Source organism: Toxorhynchites rutilus, chromosome 2, assembly GCF_029784135.1.
Source record: "Toxorhynchites rutilus septentrionalis strain SRP chromosome 2, ASM2978413v1, whole genome shotgun sequence".
In the NCBI taxonomy this organism is placed as follows: Eukaryota; Metazoa; Arthropoda; class Insecta; order Diptera; family Culicidae; genus Toxorhynchites; species Toxorhynchites rutilus.
In genome coordinates, this window is record NC_073745.1 from 300,837,521 (window position 1) to 300,853,109 (window position 15,589).

A 15,589-nucleotide genomic window follows, 5' to 3' on the forward strand; every position below is an offset into this window, starting at 1 on the left:
GCCAATAAAATTTGTGCAGTTTATGGACCCGATACAGTTTCCATTTCCACCGCACAACGATGGTTTCAACGTTTTCGTTCTGGTGTAGAGGTCGTCGAAGATGCGCCACGCTCCGGAAGGCCTGTCGTCGAAAATTGCGACAAAATGGCTGAATTAGCCGAGAAAGACCGGCATATTAGCAGCCGTAGTATCGGCCAAGAGCTGGGGATAAGTCATCAAACCGTTATTAACCATTTGAAGAAGCTTGGATTCACAAAGAAGCTCGATGTATGGGTGCCACACACGTTGACGCAAAAAAACCTCTTTGACCGTATCGACACATGTGAATCGCTGCTGAATCGCAACAAAATCGACCCGTTTCTGAAGCGGATGGTGACTGGCGATGAAAAGTGGGTCACTTACGACAACGTGAAGCGCAAACGGTCGTGGCCGAAGCCCGCTGAAGCGGCTCAGACGGTGGCCAAGCCCTCATTAACGGCCAGGAAGGTTCTGCTGTGTGTTTGGTGGGATTGTCAAGGAATAATCTATTATGAGCTGCTTCCCTATGGCCAAACGCTCAATTCGGACCTGTACTGCCAACAACTGGACCGCTTGAATGTAGCACTCATGAAGAAGAGGCCATCTTTGATAAACAGAGGCCGCATTGTCTTCCATCAGGACAACGCCAGGCCACACACTTCTTTGGTGACGCGCCAAAAGCTCCGGGAGCTCGGATGGGAGGTTCTTTTGCATCCGCCGTATAGTCCGGACCTTGCACCAAGTGACTACCACCTGTTTTTGTCCATGGCGAACGAGCTAGGTAGTCAGAAGTTAGCCACAAAAGAGGCCTGTGAAAATTGGCTATCCGAGTTTTTTGCCAATAAGGAAGCGAGCTTCTATAACAGGGGTATTATGAAGTTGGCATAAGTTGTATTACGTGAAGCAATTTGTTACAATTATGACTAATATTTTAGTAGAACGCATGAAGCATGCAAATGCTAATTTTCTATACAATACTGTTCATTCGTCACATTAATTGGATGCAAGGTGAGGCTACTTGATGAGTTTCCCCAACACAGATTTCAATGAGCCTGGGGAAATCAGCACAGCGAAATAGATGCAAGATACGGGTACTTTTGTACCCGCATGCATTTTTACACTCGGGAATATGTGCAGACTTCAAAAGCGGTATGAACACAATGCTTTGGCTCGGTTATTCGAGACTGCATTGGAAGACATTCCTTGATGTCTTCAGCTAATTGAACTTCTATGTATACGGCTTGGCAAAATTATGATAATAATTTGCTGCGATAGCGTCGATTAAGCAATATGCGTTCAACTTACATGTCAAAATCAAAACTGAGTGCTTGAAGTTCAACAAATCGAGCAAATTTGCGGTTCGAGAAGTACATACACTTGGGAGATGCAATAAATTCAGAGGGAAATGTAAAATACATTGATCGTTTAGCCAATCTTACGTTCACCTATTTTGGAAGTCCACCAGAAATGAATGAAATGAATAAGGCATCATGTCATACGACTTGCAACAAAGAAAGTAATCTTTTCACAATACATGAATTGACCTAAATTGGGATTTGTTCGCATCTGAATTCGGAAATTGTTTCATTTAATCAAATGCCTACTAAGCCAACGGTAGTCCTACGTCAACCTTGCGGTTGTATTTTAGGTATAACCCACCCATAGTTTTTGACGCAAGATTGCGTTTTTCAGGAAATATATTTTTTTTTGATCTACTATTTATATAAATAGTAGATCATGAAATCCAAGATGACTCCAGTTCCCAAATAAACAATTATTTTTTAATGGTTCCGTTCAGCTTGCCCTGTTTGTATGTATGTTTGAGTGTTTTGTAGGGTTGTCCGACATTATCTAATTTTCTTCGGAATATTTTCATGATGTACTGTATTCTATAAGTCAAATAATTTCATTGTATATCGATATTGAGGGGATTGCAAAAAAAAAAAAAATACACAGTCGACCATTTTGTGGCGACGACCTTTTTGAATTTATGTTGTTTATTATGTTTCGTGTTCTCCAAGTCAAATCATTCAGCCATTTTTTAACAACGACCAAATTGAATTTTTCAAGATCACGGAATACGCAGTTTTATAATGACGGTAGAATTAAATGTATGTTCCAAATTTCAAATCAATCAGTCAACAGGAACGGGGTTAATTTTCTCTTAATGTGGGACAACCCTACAAACATTCGAGCATACATAGAAACAGGTTAAGCTGAATGAAACCATTTAAAAAGCAAATTGTTGTTTGGGGACTGCGGCCATCTTGGAATTGGATTTTTCATTATCTGCTATGTTCTACTAGTCGAGAACTTTCTTTTGATACGCATATAGACGAGGTTTTAAAAAAAATGTATATGGTGGCGGTCATTTTGGATTTGCATTTTTCTAAATAACTGTGTTTTACTAGTCAAGCCCTCTCATTCGACACCCATATTGTATTTGCTAGTTTACTAAACTATTAAAACTCGGCAACAAACCCAACTCTTCTAACTTTGGATTGTATTTTGTGTATAAAATCCGATTCATTACTATTACAACACAAAGTTATTTAAAAAATAACCTTTATAGTGTGTTTGTCCTTTTTATGTGTTTTATTAGCCTATTCGAAAGCAAACAGATCAAAACAACACAGATCAGCTCTGATCTCCTAAATTCATCACTACGCGGCGGCAGGAGATCTACTTTAGCAACCTATGAATATAATCGGTAGTGTAGATCTGAGACGAGATATGACAATAGGGGGCCGATTCCGGACCACTTTTTCCGTCAAACTCGGACCACTTGCAACTCGACTCCTGATTGGTTGATGAGGAAAAAAGTTGACAAAGATAAATATACTAAAATGAGATTTCCAACATTTTCACAGTGTTGCCAAATATATTCAAAATTGACTAATAGTTGCATTCATATTTCAATTTAGCGAAAATTTCTATTATGGATTCTTTGTATATTTTCGTTTCTGTTACATCCTGTGTTCAGTTCCCGAAGAGAGGGAACCATTGTACAGTACTGTTAGTTTTTGAACGATGTCAGAGTTGAATTATAAGGCCTTATTTCCGTATACACTTCACGGTGAAAACGAAATGAAGTGTATCCGCGATGACAACTATCCGTTGCAAGATCATGAATCCATTGGTGATTGATAACTTCGAAAATCTACTCCAACTGATTCCTCAGTCAAGTTTTATGTCTTTATACCATGAGTACTTTACCCACGACGTGCACCCTTCACCAGGAATCTCCAACCAAGTTTGCTTCCCATACTTTTGCAATTCCTCTGTCATTTTTGATCTGTCCATGCGACAAAAAATCCATGGAATCCCAGATCATCTACGCTCAGATTCTATTCCGCCGATATTTTCGGCAGAATATGGGGGCATATTAGATCTGATAAAATGTTCTTTACTGACGGTTCATTCATAAACGGGTCCACTGGCTTTGGCATCTTCAATGAAAATTCCAGTGCCTCTTTCAAACTTCCGTGTATGTTGCTGAACTGGGTGCGATATACTACGCACTGGGGATCATTGAAACATTGCCCATCGACCACTATTTTATTTTTTCAGACAGTCTCAGCTCATTAGAGGCAATCCGCTCAATGAAGGTTGATAAACGCTCATCTTATTTCCTAACAAGAATAAGACAACTATTGAGTGTTTTGGTCGAAAAATTATTCAAGATTACCTTAGCATGGGTTCCCTCTCATTGCTCGATTCCGGGGAATGAGAAAGCGGACTCGCTAGCTAAGGTGGGCGCTTTAGAAGGCACACTTTTTGAAAGGCAAATTGCTTATAATGAATTTTTCCACATTCCTCGTCAGTATACGCTCGTAAGTTGGCAGCGCATGTGGAGTGGTGATGAGTTCGGTCGTTGGTTACACACGATTATCCCTAAGGTCTCGACGAGTGCATGGTTCAAGGGATTGAATGTAGGTCGTGATTTCATTCGCGTGATATCTCGGCTTAAGTCCAATCACTACAACCTAAACGCGCATCTCTATCGCATTGGGCTCGCAGCAAACAATCTTTGTGATTGTGGCGATGGCTACCACGACATCGAGCATGTTGTCTGGTCGTGCATCCGGTTCCATGCTGCTCGCTCTCAGCTCTCTAGAGCACTAAGAGCACAAGGCAGACAATCGGATATCCCCGTCCGGGATATCTTAGGTAGCCGTGATCCTGATCTTCTGCTTCATCTATACCTGTTCCTCAGAAACACCGATGTCAACGTTTAATGATGTTTCCTTCGTTGTGTCCCCGTTTCATATCCCTCCTATCCGATCGATAAACTTTTACTTAGTCGCGGCAATACATACACACACTCTTTACAGACACACGGGCCAAAGGTTGTGCAGTCCACTGATCATTCAAAAAGAGCCAAAGGTTGTACCGCTCATGACAACTCTACACGAACTGATGATTGCACCGGCTAGTGACCATTCTATCCTGGATTCCTCGAGTCGAGAAAGACGCACCATGCTAGATATGAGGTACAGACTAGGGGGGCGTTGTTGATTAAGGGTCAGCTGCATCCCAATAGGAAGTATCCCGTGTCGGGCACACGTACAGAGCATTGGAGACAGCAACATCCGAATTACGAAAACACTTGTAATACTAACCTCGAGCCAACCGCGAGTAATCGGTTACATATTACTAACATAGATAATAAGAAAAATTGTATTGAACTCCCGGCCCCGTGAGGCTAACGCCATATGAGCCTTTGTAAAAATATATATTTTGGAAAAAAAAAAAAAACTATGCAATGTTGACACCTGGAAACAAAATTAGTTTTTAACAAGGCTTACTACTCTCACCACATCAGATTAGCCGGCCCGAAGGCAGTTTTAAATTTGTCAAAATCTGAATGAAAATTTTTACTTGGCGTTGTTTATATACTTGAAGCACGTCTTTCTTACCATAACTTAACCCATTTTCTATACACTTTCCGATATTCTCATTAAAATTTATTATAATATAAAGTTATCTTCAGATACCATTTTTGTAAGAGATTATTTTACCATATGAAGAAAACAAAAGTTTTCCATTCACATTGAACATTAATTCGATACGGAGAAGTTAATTTTCATTCAATTCATGTATTTCAACATATCATACTCCTTTTATCAAATCTATGTTTTCTATTTCTTTTTGCTTTCTCTGCATTTAAATTTGTTTTGGATAACAAAATAACAGGAAAATACTAACTGTTTAAAATATGACATCCGATTTTATAATTAATATGAAAAATTGTACAGCTCAAATAATACATGATACGAAGAACACATGTTTCTCTTATGGGAAAATAATCTTCCGAAATTTTATAACATTTGGCAACCTTCACATTTCGCGTGGCTCAGCTTCCTGTTATCTAGCACTTGGTTGACGAAAATGCAGAAAGAAGAGAAAGAAGCCAGTTGTCACGTCTTGTCTTAGGTGTAGATGTATGTAGACGTAAAGTCATATTGATGGTTTTTTGAGAAAATATGTACATAATCCGCCATTTTGCAGCGGCCGCCATCTTGGATTTTCAAGATCATGGAATACGCAGTTTTATAATGACACCAGAGATAAAGATGTATTCCAAATTTTAGATGAAACGGTCAACAGGAAGGGGGTTAAATTTCTGTTAATGTGTTACAGCGCTACAGACAAAGTTACAAAGTCACAAACATACAAACGGGTTAACCAAGATAAAACCGTTTAATGAATAAGTGCAAATCATATTACGTTAACTGAGAAAAACTTGTGTTTTTTCATAACTCGACTATCCGGGTAATCGAGTCCGACCTGTATCTCTTTTGGTGTAGAAACCTGAGTGTACTTGACTTTTAGTGAGAAAACAAACTATTTATAATAGTAATCAAAGGGAAATTCAATAAATTTAATAGAACACGTTCTTCTTTTCTGAGCACTTGCTAAACCTTCTATTGTTCATTGGAGTTTGACGGTATGTATCTGCTTGGCGTTGTTGGTAGACGTGTTTCTAGTTGCAGATAGGGTCGTCAGTGAAAGTGCCCCTGCAGCAACAATACTAAATATTTTGTTATTATTGGGTACAGGTTTAAAATCATAGCGTTCTGTTTGTTTTAGTGCAAAAATCCAACGCGAATGCTTTCACATCACTTATTATTTTTTACACATTGTCAAGAATTAGACATTCCGTCTCGCTTACACATCAAATGGCGCTGGAAATTACCGATGGAAGAAGACAGTACAGCGCTCTTATCAGTCTAATTTCAATCACTGCCTCGTTACGATGGCTTACAAATTATTCACAGTGAACCGTGCATCGCAGGATCAGAATCAGTACACATGTTCAATCCAAAACAATCTGTCGTCGGTCGAATGCTGCACAAGAGCTAGGAAAACCGCCGACATGACCGCTCGAATCTTCTGACGTTGACGTCAATTGCGTTAATCGTTGCGATCGATCCAGTCGTATCGCATCACATCGCGCTAGCAGTCCTAATTTTTCCAATCGCTCGTGTGTGTGCGCCTGGGTTATTGATTTACATACACGCTCTGGACCACGCCATTCATAATTTCGTTAGAATCTCTCAGCTGAGGCACTTTCAAATCGGAACAAAACATAACTGTTCAAATCAACGCTCTGCGGTAAACAAACGATTCCAAACCACGGTGGGATGAAATGATCGTTTGTTTTGTTGAGGAATCTTCCGTCTTGTGTTTCGTTGAAATGATGCAACATTTTAGTTGCTTTGCACCCACCGAGAGTTCGCGCGCGCTCTTGGCAATCAAAATCGCTGGCTGACCAGCTGTCTGTCTGTTTACCCAACACTTGTGGCCACATACTTCAACACATGTATCAATTACGCTTTTCAATCGCGCACGGTGCCTGAGAACCTGAGATCGCGGACCGCACCGCTTTGAGAATCTCCTCCGAAGAATAAAGTGCGCGTATTAAAATTGCTAGTGAGTGATAACAGCTTTAGTGCCGCTCGTATCATAACAGCATTCCGACGCGTTTCGCAACGCAGCGAGAACCGAGAACTGCTGGCTGGTGGCCGGGGTAAGTAAGATGACTATTGTGATTCGTCATTTCGTGTAGCTACCGTAAGCTCATAATTCAGTCCCTCTCCCTCGCATCGGATTAGCGGATGCAGGCGAAACAAGTGTCGACTTGGAATCACGCCGAAAGCAATTGGGAATAACTCAATTGAAACAGCCCACACCACGCGAATCGCAAATTTGATTGAACCATATTCAATTGCATTCGGCGAATGCAAAGCAGAATTGTCATCGATAGCAATTGGGTGTTTCGCGGGGGAAGCTGCGATTCGAATAACCACAACATTCGAAGACAACCGGGAACAAGGTGTCATTTTAATCATCGACTGTAATCAGTGCATTTGTTGAGCTGACGAAACAAAAAAGTTTTACTGCTTGTTTGAAGTGGGGCCCGGTTTGTTTATATTGCACCTTGTTGACGATGTCTTTGTAGTTCGTGCTCTAGCAATCAACAACTTTGATATGCGTTGAAAGTGAGGTCACCTCCAGCTGTTGGGATTCCTGCGTGAACGTGTGAAATGTCAATATGAGAACGATCAGGGAGTTCTTCAAAGGGTTCTTCGAAGAATTTGTATTTGGAAACGTTTGATGATTTTAGTTGAGTTGTACTCATCTTTTCATTCACATATATAGTCATATATCGTGCAAGATTTTTCAACCACTTGCAAATAACATGTTTCTCCGTTACATGGAATAAATGTTTAATTCAAAAAATACGATAGAATAAAGACAGCCCTAGATCGGACAATTCCTTTCTCGAGTTTTGCTCTTATCAACACATTCGGCAATCCATTTTTATTAATATAGATAGAATACGATATAGGAGTGCGTTTTATCACTTTTAAATTTATTTCCATTTTCGAACAAAAAAAATTTCGTTACCGCAAACATCAAATGGACTAACAACGCTTGTAAATATGTAATTGTAGAACACATGCGAATTTAACTTTTTTCTATTTTCCTTCATAGTTTTCCGAACATTTTCAATTATCATGTATGGTTGAATTATGTGCATTATTAAAGGGGACCCCCTCTTCGTTCAAGAGGAGGGAGAAGTGTCGAACGTTTCGTGTCCCTTAAATCCTCCACATGCCAAATATGGCTCAATTTGCTTGATAAGTTCTCGAGTGATGCAGAAAGTTGTTTGTATGGGAGCCCCCCCTTTAGAGAGGGGGAGGAGTGTTTATTCACCATAGAAACGTTTCGTGTCCCCTAAAACCTTCGCATATCAAATTTAGCTCCATTTGCTTGATTAGTTTTCGAGTTATGCAGAAATTTGGTTTTCATTTGTATGATAGCTCCCCCTTAGAGAGGGGGGTGGAGTGACTAGCCACCGTAAATATATTTATTGCATCCTAAAACCTTCACATGCCAAATTTGGTTTATTTTCATTGATTAATTCTCGAGTAATGTAGAAATTTGTGTTTCATTTGTATGGCAGCCCCACCCCTTAGAAAAGAGGGCGGAGTGTCCAACCACCATAGAAACATTCATTGCGCCCTGAAACCTCCACATGCCAAATTCGATTCATTTGCTTGATTAATTCTCGAGTAATGCAGAAATTTGTGTTTCATTTGTATGGCAGACTAACCCCCCCCAACCCCCCTTAGAGAGGTCTCGGAGGGGTCTCGAACTATCATAAGATCCTTCCCCGACCCAAAAACCCCTATATACCAATTTTCATGTCGACAGACAGACAGACAGAAATCATCATTATAATATGAGATTATTTTCAGACACAATTTTCGTTCAAGATTTTTCAGTTACTTGCATGTTTCTCCGTTACATGGAATAAATGTTTGAAACAGAAAATATGATAGAATAAAGACAGACCATTCCCCATGTCCCCTTAGAGAGGGGGAGGGAGTCTGTTCACCATAGTAACGTTTCGTGACCCCTAAAATTTTCACATGCCAATTTTGGCTCCATTTGCTTGATTAGTTTTCGAGTTATGCAGAAATTTGTGTTTCATTTGTATGGCAGCCAGAGTGTCTAACCACCATATAAACATTTATTGCACCCTAAAACCTCCATATGCCTAATTTGGTTTCATTTGCTTGATTAATTCTCGAGTAATGCAGAAATTTGTGTTTCATTTGTATGGCAGCTAACCAACCCCCCCCCCCCCTCCTTAAGGACATTTGCACCAATGCGTTACTACTCAATGCTTCTAGTCTAGAGTTTTAGCCGTTGCCAATTTATTAACTCGTCGATTTTCGCACCGCAGGTTGCTAAATACGATTGCTATTACTAGAAGATGTCAGCTCTTTTCGTCGCGTTCATTTTTTGGTCAATAAATGTAATATATACACTTCCGGAATAATACTTGAGAGCAAAATCACAAAAACGAGCCCAAGGCGAATGAAACCCACAACCAGGGTTGCCAATTATTATTTTCAAAAATCAGGGAAAATGAAAATAAAAATCAGGATGGATCATTTTGGTATGTCCGGAAAGTTTGTGCCGATTTTTAGGAGAACAAAGGCATCATTTTTTAGACAGACATACATTTATTCAATTTTATATGCACAGTAATGTTCCACAATCTTTCGTTATGTTTCATACAGCTTTAAAATTCCGTTTACCAGATCATGTTAATCAGATAAGAGTGTATAGATCACGTTGGCCATGCTTCACTGTCAATTTTTCGTAAATTTGGAAAAATATCGTCGAACGAAAAAGAGCGTCGAGAATTAATCCTGTGCACTCATTTCGAGAATCCGGAGTTGTCACATCGGGACATCGGTAAGATGCTGGGAATCGTCCAATCCACTGTCAGCAGAGTACTAAAACGATACTTCGAGAACCTAACCATCGACCGGAAGGTGAAGAACGGCAAAAATGGATGCTCCGTCAGTGAAAAAGATCACAAGCGCGTAGTTAAGCAGTTTAGACGTGATCCGAGAAGTTCGGTCTGGGATGTCGCCAATAAGCTGAATTTGTCAAGTTCATTCGTCCAGCGGACCAAGCAGCGGGAGGGCCTGCGTACATACAAGGTTCAGAAGGCTCCTAACCGCGACGAAAGGCAAAACATGGTGGGGAAGACGCGAGCCCGGAAGCTGTACACCGAAATGCTGACGAAGCCGCATTGCCTGGCAATGGACGACGAAACCTACGTCAAAGCGGACTTTCGTCAGCTGCCGGGCCTGATGTTCTTCTCCGCAGAGGACAAATTCAGCGTTCCGGAGGAGATTCGCAAGCAGAAACTATCCAAGTTTGCCAAAAAGTACATGGTGTGGCAAGCGATCTGCTCTTGCGGAAAGCGGAGCGCCCCCTTCGTGATGACCGGCACGGTAAACGGGCAGGTTTACCTTAAGGAGTGCCTACAGAAGCGCTTACTACCACTATTGAAGCAGCACGAGGGCCCGACCATCTTCTGGCCGGATCTTGCTTCGTGCCACTATTCAAAGGACGTGTTGGAGTGGTACGAAGCCAACGGGGTCACTTTCGTGCCAAAGGAAATGAACCCGCCCAACGCGCCGGAGCTTCGCCCAATAGATAAATATTGGGCGATTATGAAGCAGGCCCTCCGGAAGAACCCAAAAGTTGTCAAATCAGAGGCGGACTTCAAGAGAAAATGAATTTCTGTTCAAAAAAAAAAAAAAACTACAATCTGACGTTGTACAGAACCTTATGGACGGGGTAAAGAGAAAGGTGCGAGCATACGGGCTTGGGCTCGAAGTATGAATAAAAAGAAAATGCCAAAAGTTGTTTAATAGTTTTTATTTTACTGTCTAAAATTTTCAAAGGGATCGGTCTACTGGGCGAATTTCTACAGCGTTTTTTCCGTGATGCAATTTGATGTGACACACCCTTTATAAATCGAGCCGCAGATTGAAGTACAATCCATTGAAGGCATTTCATTCAAATTTTGTGGAACCCACATATGGTCCCGAAATACGTAAACAAGTTTCAGCAGCATATCTGTAATGAATTTGCTAATTCATTTGGCGTATACTGTGGATTACTCTTGATTGACGTCTCGATTTATTCATCATCAACGGCGGCCGAATTTGCTGCGAAAACATAAGGAAACCTTTATATTCTTTTTTCAGTTCTACATAACTACATAATTCTTAGTGGCTAATATTCTTTCCATTATTTGCGTACCCAGTCTATTTATAATCTTTGTTTTATTACTTTTATTACTTTGTTTTATACCTCAGCAAACTTTCACTTGTCCTTTGTTAGGCATTTCCTTAACACAAGAGAGAAAAAAAGATCTCGCAAAAATATCCTCAATTTTCATTCACTCAATGGCGTAGACGGTTTTATTTTCTGTCACTGTGAAGCGAAAAACATAATGGATTTTCAGATGGATTGAACGCGCTGCGTTTTTAAGCATTCAAATAAATATTATTACGTAATAATAAATAATAAACGAAAGAAAGAGCAATCAATCACATTTATTGCACCCTAAAACCTTCACATGCCAAATTTCGTTTCATTTGGTTAATTAATTCTCGAGTAATGTAGAAATTTTTGTTTCATTTGTATGGCAGCCCCCCCTTAGTGAGGAGGGAGGGGTCTCAAACTATCCTGAAAACCTTCCATAAGAATCAGACAGACAGACAGATAGACAGACAGACATCCATTTTTATATACACCCAGGTTTTTTTAACGCGGTTGCTTTCCGCAAATGGTGACCTAATGATGACGTAATTTATCTTGTATCATTTATTGCTTTGCACTTGTCTGTGCAATGGGTTTCGCTATATTAGAGCGGGACGATATAAGTGTGATTCACATACAACATCCCCGTTACGTTCACGTCCCGTCACGTCACGTTACGTCAATTATTCTACCATGCAATTCTTATGAAAACATTCACATACACCGGCAACGTAACGACCCGTCAGCATACGTTCAACGAAAACGACCGGCAGGATTTGTAGAAAAGAATAATTGACGGAGACGGACGGTTCGTTGGGTTTTTGTCTGGACTTTGTGTCTCGGCTTTTGTTTTGATTTTGGTTATATTTTTCATGTCAACATATCTCTTTGTTCAAAATTTCGGATTCAAAATCATTCGCGACTAGCTGAGGAAAATAGTCTATATATTATTATTGTTGAATATGGATCGGGACTACGGGGTTTAAGCATTTGAATAATATAATTCAATGATTTTCATTGAACCTTTCCAAATTTAGAACTGGTTCTGTTGAAGGTGGCGACACAATGAATAAGATTGAATAAATCATTTGCTTGACGTTTGACGTGACGGTGATGCTGCAAGCGTAGGCTGCATGTGTGAATAGATGGAGACGGTGACGGAACGTGGACGTTTTTTTACCGTAACGTTCTATATGAATCGCACAATATGCGGTTCAAACTTGTATGCAGGTTGCGAAAATGGTATGCGATGTATATGAGCTGTATCAAAGCTCGAGTATGTAAACAACAGTCTTCGTTCCTCTCTTGGTTTAATCATGTAATAAAACACAAGTGATTACTGTCATTCATGCAATATGTTCGTAAGAGGTTACTTGCATGACACATTGTGTATCATTCGATTTTGATCAAAATCCAAACACTGCATATATATATATATATATATATATATATATATATATATATATATATATATATATATATATATATATATATATATATATATATATATATATATGTATAGAAAATATTGCAATTTAAGCTCCGCCTGTGTTGTATATATATATGTATATATATATATATATATATATATATATATATATATATATATATATATATATATGTGTTGTATATATATATATATATATATATATATATATATATATACAACACAGGCGGAGCTTAAATTGCAATATTTTCTCTATTCACATTGTCCGTACAACGAACGCTGCATTTGTTAATACAGTTTGAATAGTTTTAAATTAAATAACACCAGATAGGCCAACTATAAGAGCCTGCCGGGCCACGTGCGACCCGCGGCCAGTAGATTGAGTACGGTTGGTTTAATCGAACACATGGACCTTAACCGCTCACTGAAACTAAGCGTATTGCCAACCTTTACCTCACTATTCTTCCCTCAGATAAGGTTTCTAGGTGAAGGTATGGATGAAGTTCGAGAGACTTAGATCGTCATAACCATAATAAGCAAACAAAAAAACAAAAAGAAGAAATAGCATTTGATTACTTTTGAAAAATAGCAAATAGCACATTATTACTTTTCAAATTTCAGGATTAAAGATGATGGATGTGTTTAGATTTAGGATCAAATTTGGCGCACTGAGTAAATTATCTCCTTTGGCTCATTGTAGAATGTCGAATCAATTATGTTTCAACTGCAAAATAGAAACATTGAGGGCCTAAAAATCACGATGTTCGAAAACTCTCATGACAATGTTAACAAATGACAAAATAGCGATGACAATATCACCACCTGTGCTACCTACTTCTTCATCACTCGTTCTCACCTTTCTAGGAAGCGGAAATGAAAAATGATCTCCAACCCCCAAATCATTTCGCCAGCTTCGAATCATTTATAATGATTTCTCTCACTCCATTCCAACCAGAGCCGAAAACGGAAAGAAACGCCCCGAGATTTGAGCGCCAAGACACAAAACATTTATTATCACCTGAAAATCATCTCCTCTCCGTCCACAGTCTGAGCTGCGCTGCTTCTTGCTTCTCGGCGGTAACTATTTACACACCAAAAACAAAACAAAAAAAGTTTGCTCATATATTTTTCGCTCGTACTTTGTTGGGTGCTATTTAACAAAACCGAGGGTTTGGTTCCTCGGTTCCGCGTTCTGCTTCGCAAGCTGTGTGTAATCTGTGCTTCCTACTACCCGGGAACCATAACTAAGGAGCAGAAAAAAAATAAACGACACAAGATAGAAATTAGCTCATTTATAATTTCGCACACGTTTTTTGTGTGCACAGGTCATCCGAGAGGCAGGTAATATTATCTTGCGTGAACGACTGCAACGGCCAAAAGTTTGGCAAGAAAAAAAAAGATAAGACCGACCGGTGCTAATTGCTGTTTTAGACATGTGATAACGTTGAAAGGTTGGAAAGTTTCCGAAGTTGGTACGTACGCGAGTTTTGCGATCGTCCAGGAATGGACAAAGTTTTTCGTCATATTTTCCAAAGGAAAACGCCTTCCTTAAAGCTGTTGATTGGTATTCTACCCACGCTCTACACGCTGAAGAGTTGTCTCAGTTGTTATTTCTTGATTCTACATAGGTGTGGAAGTTTTGTATCCCCTTAGGGACAGTACTTTTATGAACTTGGTGACATTCATGCCCACTGCAACACCACTATCAGCAGTGCATTGTGAGGATTCAATCAAAAAGTTAATCCCAAAGACATCCCACACGTCAGTAACTTTGACAGACTCTGTCTCAATCAGGTGTGTAATGCATATTTTCCACATTCGTCATCTTCTCAACAGATCCTGTCGGTAGCACACGTCGTTGCTGTCAGCTCCTGTCCAGGTTAGAGGACTTGGCTCATCTTCTCGGTAGAAGGGTTAACCCAGCCGATAATAAAGACGATTTTTCCACATCAACAAACTTGTGAAGTGACAGTTCCAATTATCTGATGAGATCTATTGGATGGGTTTTCCATCGTTGATGGGTGACAATCGATATCACTCATCAAGGGTCCTCATTCAAGATATGATTGATTATTTCTTCAGCTGGATGTGTCTAACACAATAGGACCGCTGAGTTCTTTTTTTCATTTGATCTTTTTTAACATACAACCTTTGGAAGCAAATCAAATATCAGAACATAAAGTGTGCACATCTCGCCCCTTTATTGCCCATATATTGGCTCCAGGAGGACAAACACCATCCTCCCCCGTTCGGGAAATAGTTTTGTTTTATCATGTTCACCTTTTCCGCGTGACAGCTCCGGTTGATAAGCTGCCAGTTTGCAGCAACTTTATAGAAATACACTTTACTTGTCACTGTCCCGGCAAGTCCTCATAAGCTCGAAAGCAGGAGCAGAATGTTGTCACCGTAATAAACATTTCCACCCACGCGAACTCGGAACCCCCCCATTCGCTCGTTGTTGGATCCCTTTGGGACGAGGACAAAATGTGGAAATAGAGGACGGAGAAGAGAGAGAAAACGATAGTGAGGTATGTTTGTTATCCTCTCGGTTGGAGCCGGCTAAACCTTGATTCAAGGGACGAGGGGTGCGAGTTTACAATGTCATTCTGCCGGGGGCTAGCAGCATTCAACAAGTGTGGGTTTCCGTTCGTGAAGGAAGAGAACGTAATTCTTTTCGTGCAGTGAACCTTAAGCAGGAGCTTCATTTTAATAACACGATTTTATAATGAGGTGAAATGAAAAATTCATCAGTTTGTACACATTTTTTATGATGTTCATGTATTTATTTTTATACGAGTGAAATGCAGCACCCATACTTATTTCGTGTGAATTCAAAAAGATCTCGCACCACGTGCTTCTATTCAACCAAACTTCAGACTAATTCAATGAGTGGGTTCCCGTCCCTTTTTAACTTATGTACCGATGAAACTAATGAAACGATGTCATCATTTACAGTCTCGACGAAGTTTCAGTAGATCA

General features: G+C 39.8%; 1 protein-coding gene across 1 annotated transcript in view; it reads left to right on the forward strand.

The window, feature by feature from the left end:
• The first annotated feature begins 6,273 nt into the window (after positions 1 to 6,273).
• LOC129767004 (diuretic hormone receptor-like) overlaps positions 6,274 to 15,589 on the forward strand; it is a 35,413-nt gene continuing 26,097 nt past the window's right edge. Inside the window, exon 1 of the mRNA XM_055767606.1 lies at positions 6,274 to 7,051. The gene's annotated coding sequence lies outside the window, so the exon portion shown is untranslated. The remainder of the gene's footprint in view (positions 7,052 to 15,589) is intronic.